Source organism: Pleurodeles waltl, chromosome 2_2, assembly GCF_031143425.1.
Source record: "Pleurodeles waltl isolate 20211129_DDA chromosome 2_2, aPleWal1.hap1.20221129, whole genome shotgun sequence".
Classification (NCBI taxonomy): domain Eukaryota; kingdom Metazoa; phylum Chordata; class Amphibia; order Caudata; family Salamandridae; genus Pleurodeles; species Pleurodeles waltl.
The window spans coordinates 1,098,780,745-1,098,806,035 of record NC_090439.1 but is presented as its reverse complement, the minus strand read 5'-3'; positions in this window follow the sequence as shown (position 1 = coordinate 1,098,806,035).

Sequence of the window (25,291 nt, the reverse complement as noted above, 5' to 3'; positions counted from 1 at the left end):
AGTTCCACATGCAACACATTTTAAATTTAGTGCACTGTTCTGGTTTTCTTAATGGTAGAACAGTGCCTTCTGGGAGTTCTAGTGCTGTCAGTTCCCAGTACTTCACATGCAAATTCCTAAACACTGTGGCCCCAGGTGAGTTTAGTTTACATGTGACATGCCTGGGAGAGGTATTTGGACATTTGGACAGAGGGGTGGTGGGTGGTGGATTGGTCATTGAGGTGGGGAAAGGTGATCAATGAGCATGCAAGACAACAGTGGTGACATGAATGTTGTAGTGACTTACCCTACTTCACGTCCCCAGGTCCCCAGGTATTCCTGTCAGGCCCTCAGGAGGCAGTATGTCCTAGAACTTCTCCCATGATGTGAAAGTAGGGGGAGGAGGTGAGGGTCCACTGCCAACCTTGAGGACCGCCACCTGGTTCCTGGATGCCATGGAACATACCTTCCCCCTGAGGGCATTCCACCTCTTCCTGAACTCTTCCCTTGTGCGTGAGTAGCTGCCTACAGAATTCACCCTGTCGACAATTTTTTTGCCACAACTCCATGTTCCTGGCTATTGACGTTTGCTGGTCCTGTGCTCCAAATAGGTATGGCTCTGCCCTGACAATTTCGTCCACCATGACCCTCAACTCATCATCAGTGACATGGAGGTTCTTGTGGGAACATGGTAGTGGTGGTAAAGACGATGAGGTAGTGAGGTAGTGAAAAAGGTAGAAAAAAATGTTAGTGATGAGGTGTGGGTTCTTTGATGTGAGTGGGTGACAGTTGTGTATTATGTGTGATAGTAAATTTTGGTGGTCGGACCGCTGAGGGACCGCCGTGCGGAAGACCGCCAGTAGTGGCGGTTTGCCGCTCGGCGTATTATGACTGTTGGCTGCTCTCCGTCCTTTTCACGATGGAGAGCCGCCAAAAGCCCTACTGGCGGGCGGCGGGGAAGTGGAGGTTGCTCCACCTCCACTGCCACGCCAACAGAACACCGCCCAGCGAATCACGTCCTGTGATTCGCCGTGGCGGTGTTCTGTTGGCTGTGTGGTGTCGGCGGAGCAGTCCCCATGGCTCCCGTTCCCTCCCGGAGGATCGACGGACAAGGTAAGTCGATCGTCCGTTAGGGGAGGGGGGTGTTGTGTGTTGTGTGGGTGCATGGGAGTGTGCGTCTGTGTATGTAGAGGGGGTGTGGGAGTGCGTGCATACTTGCGGGGGTGTTGCGTGTGTTGGGAGTGAGTGTATGTCTGTATGTATGTCTGTATGGATGTGTGCATGTATGTCTGTATATGGGTGTGCGTGTCTGACTGAGTGTGTGGATGTAGACATGTATGTTGGTGTGTGTGCTGGTGGTGCCTGCATGCGTGTTGTGTGAGTTATGTGATGTTGGGGGTCGGGGTGGGGAGGGGGGCCCTGCCACCTTTGGGGGATGGCAGGGGTGGTGGGGGGTGTAGGAGAGGGAGTCGGGTGGGGGGTGGGGGAGACCCCTATCAGTGCCAGGGAAGGAATTCCCTGGCACTGATAGGGCTTACCGCCATGGATTTCATGGTGGTTCCTACCGCTGGAAATCCACGGCGGTAAGCTGGGTCGAAATACCGGCAGCGGTATTGTGATGGCCGCCGGGCTGGAGACCCAGGTCTCCAGCCCAGCGGTCGTCTCCACCCCGACGGGCGGATCGGGGAAGCGGCGGATGACCATGGCAGTAACCGCCATGGTCATGATACTAAAAAAAAGACCGCCAGCCTTTTGGCGGTCTTACCACCGCTTTAACACCGTCCGCCAGGGTTGTAATGACTCCCTTTTTGTTGTGTATGTTGTGAAGGTGTGGGATGTGTGAGTAGTGAAATGTGTATGGGTGCCTATTCTTGCTTTTTGTATCTCTCTAAAATGTTTCCTGTGTCTGGCTGTGTGTAGCGTTTTGGTTGCAAGGATTGTGCGTTGTATAGGGGTGTCTTATATAGTGCAGTATGTAGGTGTGTTGGGTGTGTGGATGTCTCTTAGGTGTGGGGTATTCAAGCTATTCAATGTGGTGCAGTGTTCTGACTGATGTGAGTTCCGACTGCTGCGGTTTGCACCACCAATGGTTTTCCACCATGGAAGAACCTCTTTCTTGATTTGTGGATCGTAATATGGCCTGAGGACTTTTGTAGGGCTGGTGGTGCTGGTGGTGGAATCGCCTCTTTTCCATCCTCCAGTGTCCTGGCTGTTTCTGAATTTTGGCTATTTTTTGGCAGACTTAGCTGTGTGACTCTTAATACGGCAGTCAGATCACTGTCACCCTTACATTCGTTTGGCAGTCACCATGACAGCAGTCTTGCCAAAGACTGCCAAATTCGTAATGACCCCCTAGTGACGAATAATGGAACTTTGGCTTTAGGAAAGAATTTAAATCCTTGTGCAATAGACTTTTGACAGACACCTAGAGATGGCTAGTTGAACTGCAGCTTGATGTGAGAATGTCAATGCATTTGACTTGTGAGGGACACCTAGCAGCGACTTGTGGAACTGCACTTTTGCAAAAGAAAATTAATGCTTTTGCATTTACCTCAACAGGGCCCGAGGAACTGCAACTCTAAGCATTCCACTATATAGAGCCCTGTTGTGTAGCTATTTTAGCTATAGCTCCATGCATGTTATTTTAACACACTAGGCCAAGCCGCTGTGCACTCTAACCTAGATATATTTTATTCAGCTTTACTTTATTATTGTTAGCCACCTTTATGGTCTTGTTTTATTTTCTGTTTATCTAGCTGTTTTTGCTCAGGCCAGCACTCTGTTCTCAAACAAGACATTCTTGCTCACTCTGTGCTTCTTCCAAGGCCACAGCACCGTACATTGCCGGCGAATGTGGTAGAAGTTTAGTCTCCAACATTCTTAGAAAACACACATCCTTACATAGGGACCTTTTCTCAGAACATCAGCTGTATTGTTATAAAAACACTTCCTTGTCCCCCACACGTTAGAGGGAGATTCCAGCCAGAGAACCACGAATGTATGCTGATTGCCGAATGCTTCTCTACCGATGCTAAAACAGACCACAGGCCTTTGCTCAGGTATGGTGGATGATGTCTTCCCAGGGGAACCTGAAGGGCAGAATTAGAGCTTAACATGCTGTGCTCTATCATAGCCTAGGTAGGAGTTAGTCTATTGACCATAGTGACAATCTGATATCGTTATTTCTATGCTTCACTCTCCTCGTCACAATTTTAATAGTCATGCTGTGTCGTCCTGGTTATTGCAGCTCACGCTTTGCTATCTAAGACGCAGTTGTTTCATTAAAGTCATTATTGAAACATATACGGCCTCTGTTTGTCATTTATATATACGACTAAGGTAATTGAGAGAAACGGATGAGACCTGAGTGACCACGGCTTCTCTGAGAAACCAATTATGTCATGCGCTCGGCTGCCCAGTCATCCCTGCCCTCAGGTAGAGATGAGGCACTGCTAGTTAGCTGGAGCAAAACCTGGATTGGAGCGACAGATGTCACCCGCAGTAGGTCAGACTTAGTCCCCCACGCTGCGGGCGATTCCGCCGCTCAAAATCCAGTAGTCCCATTAGCATAATGAGAGCCTACGTGACAGCCCAGTGGAAAGATTTGGGCGGTCATTCTGACCTTGGCGGACGGCGGAGGCCGTCCGCCAAGGTACCGCCATCAGAACACCGCACCGCGGTGCTGGGCAGACACTGAAATACTTTTTGGGGCCCTCTTACGGGGGCCCCTGCCGTGCCCATGCCATTGGCATGGGCACGGCAGGGGCCCCAGGGGCCCCGCGGCACACCCTACCGCCATCCTGTTCATGGCGGGAGAGCCGCCATGAACAGGATGGCGGTAGGGGGTGTCTGAATCCCCATGGCGGCGGAGCGTGCTCCGCCGCCATGGAGGATTCAGACGGGCAGCGGAAAGTCGGCGGTACCCCGCCGGCTTTCCGCTTCTGGCCGCGGCTGTACCACCGCGGTCAGAATGCCTGGCGGTGCACCGCCAGCCTGTTGACGGTGCTACCGCCAACCTCTGCTCTGGCGGTAATTACCGCCAGGGTGAGAATAACCCCCTTGGTCTAAACACACAAGCCATGACCACAATAACACATTTTTTGGAAAAAAGATATAAAAACGAAAGGATTTGCATATATTTATTGTGCTGCTCTACTTCTTCAGACTGATCTATATATATATTTATATATATATATATGTATATATATATATATATATAGATAGATAGATAGATAGATAGATAGATAGATAGATAGATAGATATATACACATAGGGGGTCATTAAAACCCTGGCGGACGGTGTTAAAGCGGCGGTAAGACCACCAACAGGCCGGCAGTAAAAAAATTGCAATTGTGACCGTGGCGGAAACGGCCAACAAAGACAGCCACTTTAACACTCCGACCGCCACAGCAGTATAAACAAACAGCGCAGCGGTCACCGCCAACAGACAGGCAGGAGACAATGTACTGCCCACAGTATCACAACCTACCAATCCGCCACCTTTTCCGGGGCGGATTCACCCCGGATAAAAACACGGCGGAGACAGCCATTTCAAAGGGAAAACGCTGACCTCTACACACTCCACGAGGAAGGAGGGCACCATGGAGCCGGAACTCCATATTCTGCCAGCGCTAGTCTTCCTGCTCCTCTACGCGTATCATCAACGCCGGCGGCGAAGACCATGGTGAGTACTGCACCTATGACATAGGGGAGGCAAAAACACAGGGACACATACACTCAACACCCCAACCCCCACCCCACCCTCACCCACTACAACACACACACCAATGCATATCTATACATTACAGTAACACCCCCCAACACCCCCGGAAGAATGCAAAGACAAAAGGAAATGAGTGGAACCATTGTAATATATCAAAATACAGTAAGCAAATACATACATACATATATATATATATATATATATATATATATATATATATATATATATATATATATATATGTATATACACAATAAACAAAATATACACCACGACTAGTCGTGCAGGTATTGCACCATTCATAGTCCGTGGACCACTGGGCCCAAAATGCATGGGCGAGGCCCACACAAGATACCCGATCCAAACGGAGAGAACACTGCAGGGGCATCAGATAAAAATACAACAGGCACCTCATGGGGAAGGGAAGGGTGGGCACCTCAGCCGGATGAGTGCACCACGCCAGATCGACGAGGGGGCTCCATGCCCATTGATGTATCCTGGGGAGTGCAAAGCCACAGTCTCTCAAGTCTCTACAGTGGATAGGTTGCCCACTGTTACATCCTGGGGAGTGCAAAGCCACAGTCTCCCAAGTCTCTACAGTGGGTGGGTTCCCATTGTTACATCCTGGGGAGTGCAAAGCCACAGTCTCTCAAGTCTCTCCAGTGGGTGGATTGCCCACTGTTACATCCTGGGGAGTGCAAAGCCACAGTCTCTCAAGTCTCTACAGTGGGTGGCTTGCCCACTGGTAAATCCCGGGGAGTGCAAAGCCAGAGTCTCTCAAGTCTCTACAGTGGGTGGTTTGCCCACTGTACCATCCTGGGGAGTGCAAAGCTACAGTCTCTCAAGTCTCTCCAGTGGGTGGTTTGCCCACTGTACCATCCTGGGGAGTGCAAAGCCACAGTCTCCCAAGTTTCTCCAGTGGGTGGGTTGCCCACTGTTACATCCTGGGGAGTGCAAAGCTACAGTCTCTCAAGTCTCTACAGTGGGTGGGTTGCCCACTGTTACATCCTGGTGAGTGCAAAGCCACAGTCTCTCAAGTCTCTACAGTGGGTGGGTTGCCCACTGTACCATCCCGGGGTGTGCAAAGCCACAGTCTCTCAAGTGGATGCTGTTTTCCACTGGTTCTGGAGGGGGACTGGTGCCCAGAGTGCTTCATCCTGCCAAGGACAGACGGAGTGGATGCTGTTCTCCACTGGTTCTGGAGGGGGACTGGTGCCCAGAGTGCTTCATCCTGTGCAGGACAGACGGAGTGGATGGATCTCTACACTGGTTCTGGAGGGGGATTGGTGCCCAGAGTGCTTCATCCTGCCAAGGACAGATGATGGCCTCCTGGGCAGTGACGATGAGGCTGGCAGTGGCCTCCTGGGCAGTAACTCTGGCGGTGGCATCCTGGGCAGTGACGATGGGGCGGGCGGGGGCCTCCTGGGCAGTGACGATGGGCAGGCGGTGGCCTCCTGGGCAATGACTCTGGCGGTGGCCACCTGGACAGCGACGATGGGGCTGACGGGGGCCTCCTGGGCAGTGACTCTGGCGGTGGCCTCCTGGGCAGTGACGATGGGGATGGTGGTGGCCTCCTGGGCAGTGACGATGAGGCTGGCGGTGGCCTCCTGGGCAGTGACGATGGGGCTGGCGGGGGCCTCCTGGGCAGTGACTCTGGGGGTGGCCTCCCGGGCAGTGACGATGGGGCAGGCGGTGGCCTCCTGGGCAAGTGACGATGAGGCTGGCGGTGGCCTCCCGGGCAGTGACTCTGGCAGTGGCCTCCTGGGTAGTGACAATGGGACTGGCAGGGGGCCTCCTGAGCAGTGACGATGGGGCTGGCGGTGGCCTCCTGGGCAGTGACGATGAGGCTGGCGGTGGCCTCCTGGGGAGTGACGATGGAGCTGGTGGTGGCCCCCTGGCCAGCGGGGATGATGGCGGTCTTCTCCGCCGTGCTGCTCCTCCCAGACTTTGGAGATTTCTTCTGCCCCTTCCCCACCTTGTGAGGAGTCACAGCTGAGTCGACACTCCCCCCGGGACCCCTGTGAGTGGCTTTGCTGGCTGGAATCTTCCCCCTCTCCCGCCGGGCACTTTCCAACTTCTGGTGCTTCACGGGGGGGGACTGGCTGTGCTGTGGCTCCGTGACACATTGGCTGGCCTGGTGGCCGGTGCACTCCACATACCTGTAACAACAGGCACCACTGGTCCTGGAGATTTTTTGGCTGAGGTGCTAGTACGGGACCTATGAGTTAGATGAGGGGGGGGGAATAGGTTAAGGGTGGATGGGAAAAGTTTTTTGGAGACACTGGCACGGGTAGCTGGCGGGGGTTTTGGAGTTGAGGAAGAGGTGGTGGTTGTAGGAGGTGTAACTTTTGTGGATTTGGGTGCAGGTGCATGGGCTGGAGGCTGTCGTAGGTGGATGGCTGTTGGATGGGTGTGTGCCTGCGTTTGTGTATCTTCGGAGTTGGCGTCACAGACAGACTGGGAGAGGACACAGGGGACGTGGAAATGGTAGTGGAGGTGGTGACTGCACGTGAGCGGGTTGTGGTGGTGGGTGTGCTGGAGCAGGACGTAGTGGCAGTAGTGATAGTGCATGCAGGTGTGAGTGTAGACGAGACTGGGAGGGAGGAGGGAGACAAGGAGGAGGGGGACACAGTGGAGGCAGTGGATGTTGGTGTGTCTGTATGTGTGTGAAGCTTGCGTGAGTGCCTGTGGGATGTGTGGTGCTTATGTTTGCCTGAGCTTCCCTTGTGTGGTGAGGTGTGTGCAGGCTGGTCTGATGTTGTGCTTGGGATAGGCAGAGGTACAGGGGATTGGGTCTGGGTGGAGGAAGTTGGAGGGGGGAGGCTAGACACAGGGACAATGGCTGCCATCAGTGCTGAGGCCAGAGTTTGAAGGGTTCGATGAAGGGCAGCCTGACCAGAAAGAATGCCCTCCAGGAATGCATTTGTATGTTGCAACTCCCTTTCTACACCCTGGATGGCATTCAAAATGGTAGACTGCCCAACAGTGAGGGGCCTGAGGAGGTCAATGGCCTCCTCACTGAGGGCAGCAGAGGTGACAGGGGCAGGGGCTGAGGTGCCTTGGGCGAAGGTGATGCCCACCCTCCTGGGTGAGCGGGCACGGGGCGAAGGCTGAGGGGCTGCTAGGAGGGCGGTGCTGGTAGAGGGGGTGGCGGCTGTACTTGTAGAAGTGGGGGCACAGATGTTGCCGCCACCACAAGGGAGCTCCATTCGGAGGATGAGTCTGTGTCGCTGGTTGCAGTTCCTGTGACCTCCGTGGTGCTCCCCTCGCCCTCCGTCCCACTGGTGTATTCTGAGTCCGTAATGTGGCCCTCCATGGCCATGTGGGATGCAGCTCCCTCGTGCTCCGGTGCTACTGTATCTCCGCCTGATGATGCTAATGCACACAAGAACAGGGAGACCACAAAAAGGGGGGGGACGACACAATAAAGACAGGTTGAGTGCATGGCTTACCGCTACGGACAATACAGACACAGCAGCCCCCTGCACTACGTCGCACTGTTGGGCTCTACAGATGCAATTCCTGGGAAATGGCCTACAAGGCTATGGACGACATCTGCACACATAGATGACACAGGGTCATGACTACCTGTACTTGGCACTCTACAGAGGTGGGGTGGGGTGCCACATGGCCTGCCTTACGGAGGGGCCTAGCCTACTGAACTCGCCCTGGCCTAGGGAAACCCACAGCCCTCCTCCCCCACCCAGACACATTCACTGCGCACAAAGTCAGCTGAATGAGAGTGTACTCACCCACTTGTGTCTGCTGTGATGCCCTCAAGCGCCCATCCAACTCAGGGTAGGCCACCGCCAGGATCCGGAACATCAGGGGGGTCATGATTCGACGGGCACCCCTCCTACCTTGGGAGGCCATCCCCAGCTGAGCCGCCGCCGTCTTCTTACTCCAGCGGCGAATGAACTCCCATCTTTTACAGCAGTGGGTGCTCCGTCTGTGGTGGACCCCCAGGGTCCGGACGTCCTTGGCGATGGCACTCCAAATATCTTTCTTCTGGTGGACGCTGACCTACATGACATGTACAGGGGAAGAAAAGAAGTCATTACCAACTGCACCGTCAAAGTGAGTGGCCCACATCCCTACCCTTGCCATGTGGCACATGCATTCACAGCCCTTCATGCACGCAGAACTCTGTCCCCTTCCTTCTTACAACCAGCCCTCTCCACACAGGCATAGCCCATTCATCATGCTCCCTGTGTACTTACCTGTTGGTCTGGGGGACCGTAGAGTAGCGTGTACTGGGGGAGGACCCCGTTGACGAGCTTCTCCAACTCCTCTGCAGTGAAGGCAGGGGCCCTTTCCCAGACGCACGAGCCATTATCTTTTCCAGACCGAGGTCACAGCAGCACTTGCAGTGTAGGTCCTCTCCTCTCAACGATCAGGTATCGAGTGATTCAACAGCTAGAAAATGGCGGTCACGTCCGCGGCGGTGCGTACCATCACCGCCGGCGTACATCGTGATTGGCTCCTGGGACCCCTAGGGTCCAATGTTAATCAATGCAGCATTGCGCTGCGGTCTTCGGCGGCCTACTGCGACGGTGTACAACGCCAGCGCAGTTACCTCACATCCCATTGTCCCACTTTAGAGGTCAGGCAGCCGCCATTTCAGGGGCCCACATGGCCTAATTACCAAATGCGTCACACATACCTAGGCTTTGTCTCACAACACAAATACAGGCCACATTTTGTGTATGAATGGTGTTCTGTGTAGACTGTGGGTACATACCTCTGAGTTGTTTGACTCTGTGGTCGTTGTTGTCCTTCATTGGCACCGTCCGCTGGGACATGTGAGGAGAAGGCGGCATCCTCCGGTGTACCGACCGCTGGTGGACCTGTTGACTATGGAGGAAAGAAGTTTGATCATCACCTACAGGTTTGACCGTGCCACAATCCAGGAACTGTGTACCCAGTTGGAGCCTGACCTGATGTCATCAATCCGCCATCCCACAGGAATCCCCCCTCAAGTGCAGGTCTTATCAGTGCTCCATTTCCTTGCAAGTGGGTCTTTTCAAACAACTGTGGCCATGGCATCAGGGATGTCCCAGCCTATGTTTTCCAACGTGTTGTCCAGAGTGTTGTCTGCCCTTCTGAAACACATGCGGAGCTATATTGTTTTCCCTCAGGTGGAGGACTTGCCTACAGTGAAAGGTGACTTCTATGCCCTTGGACATATCCCCAACATCATAGGTGCCATTGATGAGACCCATTTAGCTTTGGTCCCCCCCCACAGGAGTGAATAGGTGTACAGGAACCAGAAGAGTTATCATTCCATGAATGTACAGATGGTATGTTTGGCAGACCAGTACATCTCCCAGGTAAATGCTATGTTCCCTGGCTCAGTGCATGACGCCTACATCCTGCGGAATAGCAGCATCCCTTACGTGATGGGTCAACTCCAGAGGCACCGGGTGTGGCGATTAGGGGACTCTGGTTACCCCAACCTGTCATGGCTACTGACCCCAGTGAGGAATCCCAGGACCAGGGCAGAGGAACGCTATAATGAGGCCCATGGGCGGACTAGGAGGGTGATCGAATGCACCTTCAGACTCCTGAAGGCCAGGTTCAGGTGCCTGCATATGACAAGTGGTTCCCTATTCTACTCACCAAGGAAGGTGTGCCAGATCATCATCGCCTGCTCTATGCTTCACAATCTTGCTTTGCGACGCCAGGTGCCTTTTCTGTAGGAGGATGGTCCAGATGACGGTGTTGTGGCAGCTGTGGAGCCTGTGGACAGTGATGAGGAGGAAGCAGAGGAAGAAGACATTGACAACAGGGACTCAGTCATCCAGCAATATTTCCAGTGACACACAGGTGAGAAAACATTCCTGCCTACTACAAGTACTTTAACACTTCTACCTCTATCCTGTCTGTCGATTTCAAACAGTGTAGGGTCACTGAGTTGTCATTTTCCCTTACGGTTTCACAGGTGTGGTTTCCAACGTGTGTCATCTGCTTAGATTCCTCATGGACTTGAGATGTGTGACATAGGTATGTTGACATTACATTTGAAAAAGCATTTTGTCACTGTCATTGCTAATACACAATTTCGAAATCACAGACTGACTCCAGATTGTTTTGTGCTTCAAGGGTGTTTATTGAAGTGCTCAATATTGGAGGGGGTAGTAAAATGGTAAGGGGTGATGGTGGAGGAATGTCCATGGCAGAGTCCAGTCTATTAGTCTCACAGGTGCATTGCCCATATGGGCATAGGAAGTGGAGCTGGGGCAGTTCCAATATAGACAGGGTTACAAAGTGGGACAGTGGATTGACAATCAGGGTGGTCTCATTTCTTGGCGGGGGTCTTGGCATCGTGCTCTGTCTTGTTCCTGGATCTCAGGGACCGCTTGCGGGGTGGTTCTCCGTCTGCAGGGGGTAGGGTGCTGGTGCTGTGGTCCTGTGACGGTGCCTCCTCTCTACTAGCGCCGGCGGAGGTGGTGGGCAGTTCATCGTCCATGCTAGTGTCAGGGGCCCCTTCTAGTGCCACAGTGTCCCTCCTGGTGTTAAGTATTTCCTTCAGCACCCCTACGATGGTGCCCAGGGCGGAGCTGATGGTTCTGAGTTCCTCCCTGAAGCCCAAATACTGTTCCTCCTGCATGCGCTGGGTCTCCTGAAACTTGGCCAGGACCGTTGCCATCGTCTCCTGCCATCTTCTCCTGGGAGTGGTGGTATGCTCCTATGATGGAGGAGAGGGCCTCGTGGAGAGTGGGTTCCCTTGGCTTGTCCGCTCCCTGTCTCACTGCAGCCCTCCCAGTTCCCCTATGTTCCTGTGCCCCCGTCCCCTGGACCGTGTGCCCACTGCCACTGCCCCCAGGTCCCTGTTGTTGTTGGGGTGGTGGGTTATCCTGGGTTCCCTGTAGTGGTGGACACACAGCTGATTGAAGTGTCCTGGGGACAGAGGTATGGGCCCGCTGGGTGGGTGCTGTGCTGGTGTTACCAGAGGGTGGAAGGTCTGTGGTGGGCTGTGCCTGTGTGAGGGGAACCGACTGTCCCGAGGCCCACGATGGTCCGGGCTGGTCATCTAGATCCAGCTGGACAGAGCTGCTGTCATCACTGTGGGCCTCTTCTGTGGGTGGGGTGGAGATGTCTGGACCCTCTTGTCTGGTGACGTTGGGTAGAGGTCCTGCAGGGGTGGAAAAGCATGATTATAGCATCTGTGTGTGTCATGGTGTGCAATGGGTGACTGACCGTGTACCCAGTGCTAGCATTCCTGTGTGGGGGCTTGTGTGATGATGGTTGAGGGGGGTGTTATGGGTATGTGCAGTGGGCATGCTTTAGTGATGGGTGTCCATGCTTTGTTGTGTCATGCAGGGATTGGTGTTGGGATGTGTGGTTTGTGTTATTAGTATATTTGTGAGGAGTTGGAGTGAGCATTCCCTCAAGTCTCCGGATAAAAATGATTCCTCACTTGTGTTGGTAGACCTAGTTCACACGAAAGGAAACCAAGAAAAAATGCAACATGGATGCAGCACATTTTTCCACCCAAAACTGACACTCTTTTTCCACTGCAGGTAGCTTTATATTTTGGACCCTAGTTCAGCTGCCTCCAAGAGAAACCTAGTCAACCTGTAAATTTTTTAAAAGTAGACACCTCGGGCTGACTTGTATGGCTCTTGAAACGTTTCGACTATAAAATACATTTTCCTCACATTTGTGTGATGAAAATTTCTAGAATCTGTGGGGTGCCACAAACTTCCTTCCACACGCCATTTCCCCAAGTCTCCCGATACAAATAGTCCCTCACTTGTGTGGCTGGGCCTAGTGCTTGCACCAGAACAAATCAAACCAAGGTCAAGGAGGGTCCCTTTGAGAGGACTCCCATTGATGTTATTTTGATCAGTTCCTATCGCAGGCACTAGACTAAGCCACACAAATGGGGCAGTATTTTTATTGGAACAAGGCTTCTTCCAAGGCTACAGTACGGTACATTGCCGGCGAATGTGGTAGAAGTTTAGTCTCCAACATTCTTAGAAAACACACATCCTTACGTAGGGACCTTTTCTCAGAACATCAGCTGTATTGTTATAAAAACACTTCCTTGTCCCCCACACGTTAGAGGGAGATTCCAGCCAGAGAACCACGAATGTATGCTGATTGCCGAATGCTTCGCTACCGATGCTAAAACAGACCACAGGCCTTTGCTCAGGTATGGTGGATGATGTCTTCCCAGGGGAACCTGAAGGGCAGAATTAGAGCTTAACATGCTGTGCTCTATCATAGCCTAGGTAGGAGTTAGTCTATTGACCATAGTGACAATCTGATATTGTTATATCTATGCTTCACTCTCCTCCTCACAATTTTAATAGTCATGCTGTGTCGTCCTGGTTATTGCAGCTCACGCTTGGCTATCTAAGACGCAGTTGTTTCATTAAAGTCATTATTGAAACATATACAGCCTCTGTTTGTCATATATATATACAACTAAGGTAATTGAGAGAAACGGATGAGACCTGAGTGACCACGGCTTCTCTGAGAAACCAATTATGTCATGCGCTCGGCTGCCCAGTCATCCCTGCCCTCAGGTAGAGATGAGGCACTGCTAGTTAGCTGGAGCAAAACCTGGATTGGAGCAACAGATGTCACCCGCAGTAGGTCAGACTTAGGCGGTCATTCCTACCTCGGCGGTAAAAGGCGCTTACCGCCGTGCAGAAGACCGCCATAACACCGCCGCGGTAAACCGCCATCGTCATTCTGACCCACAACAGGCAAACCGCCAAAATACCGACATCCACAAAAGTCCGCCACACCAAAGGCCAGCATAAAACTGGCGATGACCAAACCTCCACCGTCACGCCAACAGAAATACGCCCATGCCATTATGACCCACGAATCCACCCGGCGGTCTTTCAACCGCGGTATTCCATTGGCGGTACACACCGCCGCACTCAAAATACACACACATCTACAAAACACAGCCACATTGGACAATTCAAAATACACACACCTGATACACATACAAACAACACTCCCACACACCCAATTAAATATAAAACACACACCCACATCACCCACAAACCCCCACTCCTAGCGATTCGTGAACACGCATAGAGAAAAGACATCGTAGCACCAAGACGCGCAATTCACTGTCACACAGCAATATTACCACGCACTTCACAAAACACACCAATACACATCACCACACTTAGCACCACACACCCCACCCCACACATCACCCACACCACCCCATGCCACCGCAAAGACACCCCAGGTTTTCTGACGCTGAACTCAGGGTCATGGTGGAGGAAATTGTACGGGTAGAGCCACAGCTCTTCGGGACACAGGTGCAGCACACCACCATTGCCAGGAAGATGGAGCTATGGAGCAGAATAGTGGAAAGGGTCAACGCAGTGGGATAGCACCCAAGAAATCGGGACGACATCAGGAAGCGGTGGAACGACCTACGGGGGAAGGTGCGTTCCATGGTAGCCAGGCACAACATCGCGGTGCAGCGGACTGGCGGCGGACCCCCACCTCCTCCCCCAGAATTTACAACATGGGAGGAGTAGGTCTTGGCGATCCTGCATCCTGAGCGCCTCGCAGGAGTAGGCGGAGGAATGGACTCTGGTAAGTCAAATCTTAACTACTTCATCCCCCCACCCCACCAGCATGCCAACTCATACCCCCACCCTCACCCCCACACCCATCACACCTACTCCTTGCAAATGTCTCACCATCACAACCCACCCATCCCAACACCAAGCCCTGCATGCGACCACAAACCATGGACACCCATCACCTATGCATGCCCACTGCACATACCCATCCCCCCCCCAAACTACCGTCACAACAGCCCCTACAAGGGAATGCCGGCACTGGGGTACATGGGCACCCACCAATTGCACGCTATGGCACACACAGAAGCAATAACCATAATTGTATACCCCTGCAGGACCCGAACGCCACGTCACCGCGCAGGAGGGTCCACAAATGTCCACTTCACCCCCAGAAGAGACCCACAGTGATGACAGCAGCTCTGTCTCCCTGGACCTGGTTGACCTGCCCGGCCCATCGGGGACCTCGGGACAGTCGGTTCCCCTCAGACAGCCACAGGCCACAGCAGACCTTCCCCCCTCTGGGAACACCAGCACAGCACCCACCCAGCGGGCCCATACCTCTGTCCCCAGGACACGTCAAGCAGCGGTGTGTCCACCACTACAGGGCACCCAGGTTAACCCACCACCCCAACAACAACAGGGACCTGGGGGCAGTGGTAGTGGGTACACGGTCCAGGGGACAGAGGCCCAGGGAAACAGGGGAACTGGGAGGGCTGCTGTGCGACAGGGGGGGGACAGGCCCAGGGAACCCACTCTCCACGAGGCCCTATCCTCCATCATGGGGGCATACCACCACTCCCAGGAGACGATGGCGACGGTCCTGGCCAGGTTTCAGAAGATCCAGCTTCTGCAGGAGGAACAGTATATGGGGTTCAGGGAGGAACTAAGAAACATCAGTTCCGCCATGGGCACCATCGTAGTGGCTCTGAATCAAGTGGTCACCACATTGCGGGACACTGTGGCACCACAAAGGGCCCCTGTCACTAGCATGGACCAAGAACAGCCTACCACCTCCGTTGGCGCTAGTGGACAGGAGGCCCCGACACAAGACCAACAGGCCACCGGAACCCCACCCCCTGCAGAAGGAGAACCACCCCGCAAGCGGGCCCTGAGATCTAGGAAGAAGACAGAGTAAGATGCCAAGACCCCCGCCAGGAAAGGATACCTCCCTGATTGTCATCCCACTGTCCCACATTGTCACCCTGTCCAACCTTAAACTGCCCCTGCTCCACTTTCCACAGGCATTTGGACAATGCACCTGTGAGACTGATAATCTGGACTCTGCCATGGACATTCCTCCACCATCACCCCTCACCGAATTGCAACCACCAATTTAGAGCACTTTAATAAACACACTTATTGCACAAAACAATCTGGAGTCTGGCTGTAATTTTTAACAAATGTATTAGACATAACCGTACCAAAATGTTCATTTACATTGTGATGACAACATACCACTGTCACACAGCTGTAGTCCAAGGGGAAACAAAGCAGATGTCACGCAGTGGGGCCCACATCTCTGAAATGGGAAGGGAAAGTCACAACTCAGTTACCATCCACTGGGGGAAAAGGTCAGCCAGTAAAGAGGTAGTAGTCTTTAAGTAAATGTTACATGCCGGTGTGGATTCTTACCTCTGTGTCATTGAAAATACTGCTGTATTACTGTGTTCCTGTTGTCTGTGTCGTCCTCTTCGCCTTCCTCCTCTTCACTCTCCACAGGCTCCACAGCTGCTACAACACCACCATCTGGACCATCCTCCTGCAGAAAAGGCACCTGGCGTCGCAAAGCCAGGTTGTGAAGCATACAGCAGGCCACAATGATCTGGCACACCTTCTTTGGTGAGTACATTAGGGATCCACCTGTCATATGGAGGCACCTAAACTTGGCCTTCAGGAGGCCGAAGGTCCGCTCGATCACCCTCCTAGTACGCCCATGGGCCTCATTGTACCGTTCCTCTGCCCTTGTCCTGGGATTCCTCACTGGGGTCAGTAGCCAGGACAGGTTGGGGTAACCAGAGTCACCAATTAGCCACACACGGTGCCTCTAGAGTTGACCCATCATGTAAGGGATGCTGCTATTCCGCAGGATGTATGCGTCATGCACTGACCCAGGGAACTTGGCATTAACATGGGAGATGTACTGGTCAGCCAAACAGACCATCTGGACATTCATGGAATGAAAACTCTTCCTGTTCCTGTACACCTGTTCACTCCTGCTGGGGGGGACCAAAGCAACATGTGTCCCATCAATGGCACCAATTATGTTGGCAATATGTCCAAGGGCATAGAAATCACCCTTCACTGTAGGCAAATCCCCCACCTCAGGGAAAACGATGTAGCTCCGCATGTATTTCAGCAGGGCAGACAACACTCTGGACAACACCTTTGAAAACCTAGGCTGAGACATCCCTGATGAAATGGCCACTGTTGTTTGAAATGACCCACTTGCTAAGAAATGGAGTACTGACAAAACCTGCACTAGAGGGGGGATCCCTGTGGGTTGGCGGATTGGTGACATCAGGTCTGGCTCCAGCTGGGCACACAGTTCCTGAATAGTGGCTCGGTCAAGCCTGTATGTCAGTATGACATGTCTTTCGTCCATTGTCGACAGGTCCACCAGCGATCTGTACACCGGAAGATTCCTCCATCTCCTCGCATGTCCCAGCGGACGGTGCCTATGAAGGACAACAGCAAGCACAGAGTCAATCTACCCACAGGTACGTTCCCACAGCTTGCACATAACACGATTCCCAATGCATTGTATGGCTTGTATGAGTGTCGATGCAAGGCCTAGGTATGTGTGACACAGTAGAAATTAAGCCATGTGGGCCCTTGAAATGGCGGCTGCCTGACCTGTGAAGTGCGACAATGGGATGTGAGGTCAATGCGCTGGCGTGGTACACCGTGGCGGTAGGCGGTCGAAGACTGCGGCGCAAAGCAGCATTGGTTAACATGGAACCCTATGGGTCTCAGGAGCCAATGACGATGTGCGCCGGCGGTCGCGGTACGCACCACCGCGGTACGCACCGCCGCGGGCGTGAGCGCCATTTTCTACCAGCTTAATCACTCGATACCTGATCTTCCACAGGAGAGGACCTACACTGCAAGTGCTACTGTGACCTCGGTCTGGAAGAAACAATGGCTCATGCAACTGGGGAAAGGGCCCCTGCCTTCACCGCTTAGGAATTGGAGAAACTTGTGGATGGGGTCCTCCCCCAGTATGCGCTACTCTACGGTCCTCCAGACCAACAGGTAAGTACACTGGGACCATGCTTTGTGGCCAATGCCTGTGTTGAGTGGGGTGGATGAAAGATGGTGGGGAGGGGAGCGACTGAGGAATGCATCAGACGACAGATGAGAGCATGTGCCACATGGCAAGGCTGGGGATGGGGGGCCACTCTCATCAAGCATGCAGAAGGTGATGATTATTCTTCTCTCCCTGTACATGTCACATAGGTCAGCGCCTACCAGAAAATCGACATTTGGCGTGCCATCGCCAAGGACGTCCGGACCCTGGGGGTCCACCACAGACGGGGCACCCACTGCCGGAAGAGATGGGAGGACATCCGCCGCTGGAGCAGGAAGACGGCGGAGGCTCAGCTGGGGATGGCCTCCCAACGTGGGAGGGGTGCCAGTCGTACTTTGACCCCCCTGATGTCCCGGATCCTGGCGGTGGCCTACCCCGATTTGGATGGGCGTGTGAGGACATCACAGCAGACACAAGGGGGTGAGTACAAACTCATTCTGCTGACTTTGGGGGCAGTGGAGGTGTCTGGGTGGGGGAGGAGGGCTGTGGGTATCCCTAGGCCAGGGCGATTTCTGTAGGCTAGGCCCCTCTGTAAGGCATGACCCTGTGCCCCCGCCCCCCACCTCTGTAGGGTGCCAAGTACAGGTATCCATGCCCCTGTGTCATCTATGTGTGCAGTTGTCATCCATAGGCTGTAGGCCATGTCCCACGGATTGAGTAGTGGACCCCAAGTGCATGGCGTAGTGCAGGGGGCTTCTGTGTCTGTCCTCTCCGCCAACGGTGTCACCAATGCATGCACTCAACATCTCTTTATTTCTCCCCCCCCTTTTTGTGGTCTTCCTGTTCATGTGTGCATTAGCATCATCAGGCGGAGGAGAAGTGGCATCGGAGCATGAGGGAGCTGCATCCCACATGGCCCTGGAGGGCCATGCAACGGAGTCCGATTACACCAGTGGGACGGAGGGCGAGGGGAGCTCCACAGCGGGGACTCATGCAGACATTAGTGGCAGCAACTCGTCCTCTGAAGGGAGCTCCCTTGTGGTGGTGGCAACATCCGTGCCCCCCGCAACAACAGGTACAGCCGCCACCCAGCGCACCAGCACCGCCCTCCCAGCAGCCCCTCAGCGTTTGCCCCGTGCCCGCTCACCCAGGAAGGTGGGCATCTCCTTCGCCCCAGGCACCTCAGGCCCTGCACCAGTCACCCCTGCTGCCCTCAGTGAGGAGGTCATTGACCTCCTGAGGACCATCTTTGTTAAGCAGTCTACCCTTTTGAATGCCATCCAGGGTTTAGAAAGGGAGGTGCACCAGAGTAATGCATACCTGGAGGGCATTCATTCTGGTCAGGCTGCCCATCAGCGATCGTTCAACACTCTGGCCTCAGCACTGATGGCAGCAATTGTCCCTGTCTCTAGCCTCCCCCCTCCAACTTCCTCCACCCATACCCAATCCCCTGTACCTCTGCCTATCCCAGACACACCATCAGACCAGCCTGCACACACCTCAACACCCAAGGGAAGCTCATCCAGACATAAGCACCACACATCACACAAGCATTCACACAAGCAACAGCCACATGCAGACATACCAACAGCCACTGCCTCCACTGTGTCCCCTCCTCCTCGTCTTTCTCCTCCCTCCCTGTGACGTCTCCACTCACACCTGCATTCACAACATCTTCAGCCACTACGTCCATCACTAGCACACCCACCAGTACACCCCGCACATGTGCAGTCACCACCCCCACTACCATTTACACGTCCCCTGTGTCCTCTCCCAGTGTGTCTGTCACCCCCTCTTCCAAGCTACACAAACGCAGGCAGCCACCCACCCAACAGCCATCCACCTCACGACAGCCTCCAGCCCGAGCACCTGCACCCAAAGACACCAGACTGAAAACTCCTACAACCACAACCTCTTCCTCCACTCCCATACCCACTACACCTACCCGTCCCTCTCTTCCTACATTGCTTTTCCTTTCCAAACTTGACCTCTTTCCTACAACTCCCCTACCCCGTCCATCTCATAGCACTCCAGTCAGCACCTCAGCCACCTCAAAAGCGGGACCTGTGAAACAAGTTTGCCATGGACTGTGGAGTCCCCCACCCTCCAGGGCAGCCAGTTCAGTCAGGAGCCAGGGCACGGCTAGCCTACCCCCGGTAAAGCATCAAAAGATTGCCAGTGGCCGGCGCGAGAGACCGAAGACACCAGGGACCAGAATTCCTACCATGGCTCCGGCAGGAAGTGTGGTGCCACCTGGCACACCTCCAAAGGTGGTGAAGGGCCACAGACGGACAGGGAAAGGTGGGAAGGGCCCGACAAGTCCGCCAGCAGGCCAGCTGGCCAGGAGGGCCCCGCCAGGCCCATCCCAGGTGGGCAGGAGGACACCCACAGGCCCGGAAGTGCAGTCCAGGTGGGCCCCGCAAGCCGCACGTCTGATGGGCAGGAAGGCACCGCCAGCCACAGGTCAGGTGGCGAATGACCTCCATGCCATGGCCGAATCCGCTGACCTGGACACTCATCTCAAGCACCGCTGCACTGGGCACCGCCGTCTCAAGCACCGCTGCACTGGGCACCGCCGTCTCAAGTACCGCTGCACTGGGCACTGCCGTCTCAAGCACCGCTGCACTGGGCACCGCCGTCTCAAGCACCGCTGAATTGGGCCCTTCATCTCAAGCACCGCTGCCCTGGGCACCGCCGTCTCAAGCACCGCTGAACTGGGCCCTTCATCTCAAGCACCGCTGCCCTGGGCACCGCCGTCTCAAGCACCGCTGCCCTGGGCACCGCCGTCTCAAGCACCGCTGCACTGGGCCCTTCATCTCAAGCACCGCTGAACTGGGCACCGCCGTCTCAAGCACCGCTGCACTGGGCACCGCCGGCTCAAGCACCGCTGCACTGGGCACTGCCGTCTCAAGCACTGCTGCCCTGGGCACCGCCGTCTCAAGCACCGCTGCACTGGGCACCGCCGTCTCAAGCACCGCTGCACTGGGCACCGCCATCTCAAGCACAGCTGCACTGGGCCCTTCATCTCAAGCAACGCTGAACTGGGCACCGCCGTCTCAAGCACCGCTGCACTGGGCACCGCCGTCTCAAGCACCGCTGAACTGGGCCCTTCACCTCAAGCACCGCTGCCCTGGGCACCGCCGTCTCAAGCACCGCTGAACTGGGCCCTTCATCTCAAGCACCGCTGCCCTGGGCACCGCCGTCTCAAGCACCGCTGCACTGGGCCCTTCATCTCAAGCACCGCTGAACTGGGCACCGCCGTCTCAAGCACCGCTGAACTGGGCCCTTCATCTCAAGCACCGCTGCACTGGGCACCGCCGTCTCAAGCACCGCTGAACTGGGCCCTTCATCTCAAGCACCGTTGCACTGGGCACCGCCGTCTCAAGCACCGCTGCTCTGGGCACCGCCGTCTCAAGCACCGCTGAACTGGGCCCTTCATCTCAAGCACCGCTGCACTGGGCACCGCCATCTCAAGCACCGCTGCACTGGGCCCTTCATCTCAAGCACGGCTGAACTGGGCACCGCCGTCTCAAGCACCGCTGCACTGGGCACCGCCGTTTCAAGCACCGCTGAACTGGGCCCTTCATCTCAAGCACCGCTGCACTGGGCACCGCCGTCTCAAGCACCGCTGGCCCATTGGCGGAAGGGGCTGGCATGCATCGGTGTCGGGCAGGGCTGCACGAAGCATTCTGGGCACCAGTCCCCCTCCAGTACCAATGGGGACTGTTATCCACTTGTGAGACTGTGGAGGCAAAAAATTACGGGGACACACATAAGCGACACACCCACCCCCACCCTCACCCACTACAACACACACATCAATGCATAGCAATACATCACAGTTACACCCCCCAATCCCCCCAGAAGAATGCAAAGACAAAAGGAAATGATTATAAACATTGGAATATATTGTATAACTGCCTTAAAAATATATCACACATCTAAAACTATTATATACATAAATTGTCAAGTCCGATATTCGTTGAAGCCATTGTTCGTGGACCACTGGGCCCAAATCACATGGGCAAAGCCCACACAGGATACCTGACTCCAACGGAGAGAACACTGCAGGGGCATCAGATAGGAAAACTACAGGCACCTCAGGGGGAATGGAATGGGGGGCACCTCAGCCAGATGAATGCGAAGTCAGATCCACGACGGGGCCTCCATGGCCACTGTTCAATCCTGGGGAGTGCAAAGCCACAGTCTCTCAAGTCTCTACAGTGGGTGGGTTGCCCACTGTTACATCCTGGGGAGTGCAAAGCCACAGTCTCCCAAGTCTCTACAGTGGGTGGGTTGCCCACTGTTACATCCTGGGGAGTGCAAAGCCACAGTCTCTCACGTCTCTCCAGTGGGTGGGTTGCCCACTGTTACATCCTGAGGAGTGCAAAGCCACAGTCCCTCAAGCCTCTACAGTGGGTGGATTGCCCACTGTTAAATCCTGGGGAGTGCAAAGCCAGAGTCTCTCAAGTCTCTACATTGGGTGGTTTGCCCACTGTACCATCCTGGGGAGTGCAAAGCCACAGTCTCTCAAGTCTCTACTGTGGGTGGGTTTCCCACTGTTACATCCTGGGGAGTGCAAAGCCACAGTCTCTCAAGTCTCTCCAGTGGGTGGATTGCCCACTGTTACATCCTGGGGAGTGCAAAGCCACAGTCTCTCAAGTCTCTACAATGGGTGGCTTGCCCACTGTTAAATCCTGGGGAGTGCAAAGCCAGAGTCTCTCAAGTCTCTACAGTGGGTGGTTTGCCCACTGTACCATCCTGGGGAGTGCAAAGCTACAGTCTCTCAAGTCTCTCCAGTGGGTGGTTTGCCCACTGTACCATCCTGGGGAGTGCAAAGCCACAGTCTCTCAAGTCTCTCCAGTGGGTGGGTTTCCCACTGTTACATCCTGGGGAGTGCAAAGCCACTGTCTCTCAAGTCTCTACAGTGGGTGGGTTGCCCACTGTTACATCCTGGTGAGTGCAAAGCCACAGTCTCTCAAGTCTCTACAGTGGGTGGGTTGCCCACTGTACCATCCTGGGGTGTGCAAAGCCACAGTCTCTCAAGTGGATGCTGTTTTCCACTGGTTCTGGAGGGGGACTTGTGCCCAGAGTGCTTCATCCTGCCAAGGACAGACGGAGTGGATGCTGTTCTCCACTGGTTCTGGAGGGGGACTGGTGCCCAGAGTGCTTCATCCTGTGCAGGACAGACGGAGTGGATGGATCTCTCCACTGGTTCTGGAGGGGGACTGATGCCCAGAGTGCTTAATCCTGCCAAGGACAGACAGTGGCCTCCTGGGCAGTGACGATGGGGCTGGCGGTGGCCTCCTGGGCAGTGACGATGAGGCTGGCGGTGGCCTCCTGGGCAGTGACGATGGGGCTGGCGGGGGCCTCCTGGGCAGTGACGATGAGGCTGGCAGTGGCCTCCTGGGCAGTGACTCAGGCGGTGGCCTCCTGGGCAGCGACGATGGGGCTGACGGGGGCCTCCTGGGCAGTGACTCTGGCGGTGGCCTCCTGGGCAGTGACGATGGGGATGGTGGTGGCCTCCTGGGCAGTGATGATGAGGCTGGCGGTGGCCTCCTGGGCAGTGACGATGGGGCTGGTGGGGGCCTCCTGGGCAGTGACTCTGGCGGTGGCCTCCCGGGCAGTGACGATGGGGCTGGCGGTGGCCTCCTGGGCAAGTGACGATGAGGCTGGCGGTGGCCTCCTGCGCAGTGACTCTGGCAGTGGCCTCCTGGGTAGTGACAATGGGGCTGGCGGGGGCCTCCTGGGCAGTGACGATGGGGCTGGCGGTGGCCTCCTGGGCAGTGACGATGAGGCTGGCGGTGGCCTCCTGGTGAGTGACGATGGGGCTGGTGGTGGCCTCCTGGCCAGCGGGGATGATGGCGGTCTTCTCCGCCGTGCTGCTCCTCCCAGACTTTGGATATTTCTTTTGCCCCTTCCCCACCTTGTGAGGAGTCACAGCTGAGTCGACACTCCCCCTGGGACCCCTGTGAGTGGCTTTGCTGGCTGGAATCTTCCCCCTCTCCCGCCGGGCACTGTCCAACTTCTGGTGCTTCACGGGGGGGACTGGCTGTGCTGTGGCTCCGTGATACACTGGCTGGCCTGGTGGCCGGTGCACTCCACATACCTGTAACAACAGGCACCACTGGTCCTGGAGATTTTTTGGCTGAGGTGCTAGTACGGGACCTATGAGTTAGATGGGGGGGGGGAATAGGTTAAGGGTGGTCGGGAAAAGTTTTTTGGAGACACTGGCACGGGTAGCTGGAGGGGGTTTTGGAGTGGAGGAAGAGGTGGTGGTTGTAGGAGGTGTAACTTTTGTGGATTTGGGTGCAGGTGCATGGGCTGGAGGCTGTCGTGAGGTGGATGGCTGTTGGGTGGGTGTGTGCCTGCGTTTGTGTATCTTCGGAGCGGGCGTCACAGACAGACTGGGAGAGGACACAGGGGACGTGGAAATGGTAGTGGAGGTGGTGACTGCACATGAGCGGGTTGTGGTGGTGGGTGTGCTGGAGCGGGACATAGTGGCAGTAGTGGTAGTGCATGCAGGTGTGAGTGTAGACGAGACTGGGAGGGAGTAGGGAGGAGGGAGGAGGGAGACGAGGAGGAGGGGGACACAGTGGAGGCAGTGGATGTTGGTGTGTCTGTATGTGTGTGAAGCTTGCGTGAGTGCCTGTGGGATATGTGGTGCTTATGTTTGCCTGAGCTTCCCTTGTCTGGTGAGGTGTGTGCAGGCTGGTCTGATGGTGTGCTTGGGATAGGCAGAGGTACAGGGGATTGGGTCTGGGTGGAGGAAGTTGGAGGGGGGAGGCTAGACACAGGGACAATGGCTGCCATCAGTGCTGAGGCCAGAGTTTGAAGGGTTCGATGAAGGGCAGCCTGACCAGAATGAATGCCCTCCAGGAATGCATTTGTGTGTTGCAACTCCCTTTCTACACCCTGGATGGCATTCAAAATGGTAGACTGCCCAACAGTGAGGGGCCTGAGGAGGTCAATGGCCTCCTCACTGAGGGCAGCAGAGGTGACAGGGGCAGGGCTGAGGTGCCTGGGGCGAAGGTGATGCCCACCCTCCTTGGTGAGCGGGCACAGGGCGAAGGCTGAGGGGCTGCTAGGAGGGCGATGCTGGTAGAGGGGGTGGCGGCTGTACTTGAAGAAGTGGGGGGCACAGATGTTGCCGCCACCACAAGGGAGCTCCATTCGGAGGATGAGTCTGTGTAGCTGGTTGCAGTTCCTGTGACCTCCGTGGTGCTCCCCTCGCCCTCCGTCCCACTGGTGTATTCTGAGTCCGTAATGTGGCCCTCCATGGCCATGTGGGATGCAGCTCCCTCGTGCTCCGGTGCCACTGTATCTCCGCCTGATGATGCTAATGCACACAAGAACAGGGAGACCACAAAAAGGGGGGGGGCGACAAAATAAAGACAGGTTGAGTGCATGGCTTACCGCTACCGTTGGCGGACAATACAGACACAGCAGCCCCCTGCACTACGTCGCACCGTTGGGCTCTACAGATGAAATTCCTGGGAAATGGCCTACAAGGCTATGGACGACATCTGCACACATAGATGACACAGGGTCATGAATACCTGTACTTGGAACTCTACAGAGGTGGGGTGGGGTGCCACATGGCCTGCCTTACGGAGGGGCCTAGCATCTGAACTTGCCCTGGCCTAGGGAAACCCACAGCCCTTCTCCCCAACCCAGACACATTCACTGCGCACAAAGTCAGCTGAATGAGAGTGTACTCACCCACTTGTGTCTGCTGTGATGCCCTCAAGCGCCCATCCAACTCAGGGTAGGCCAC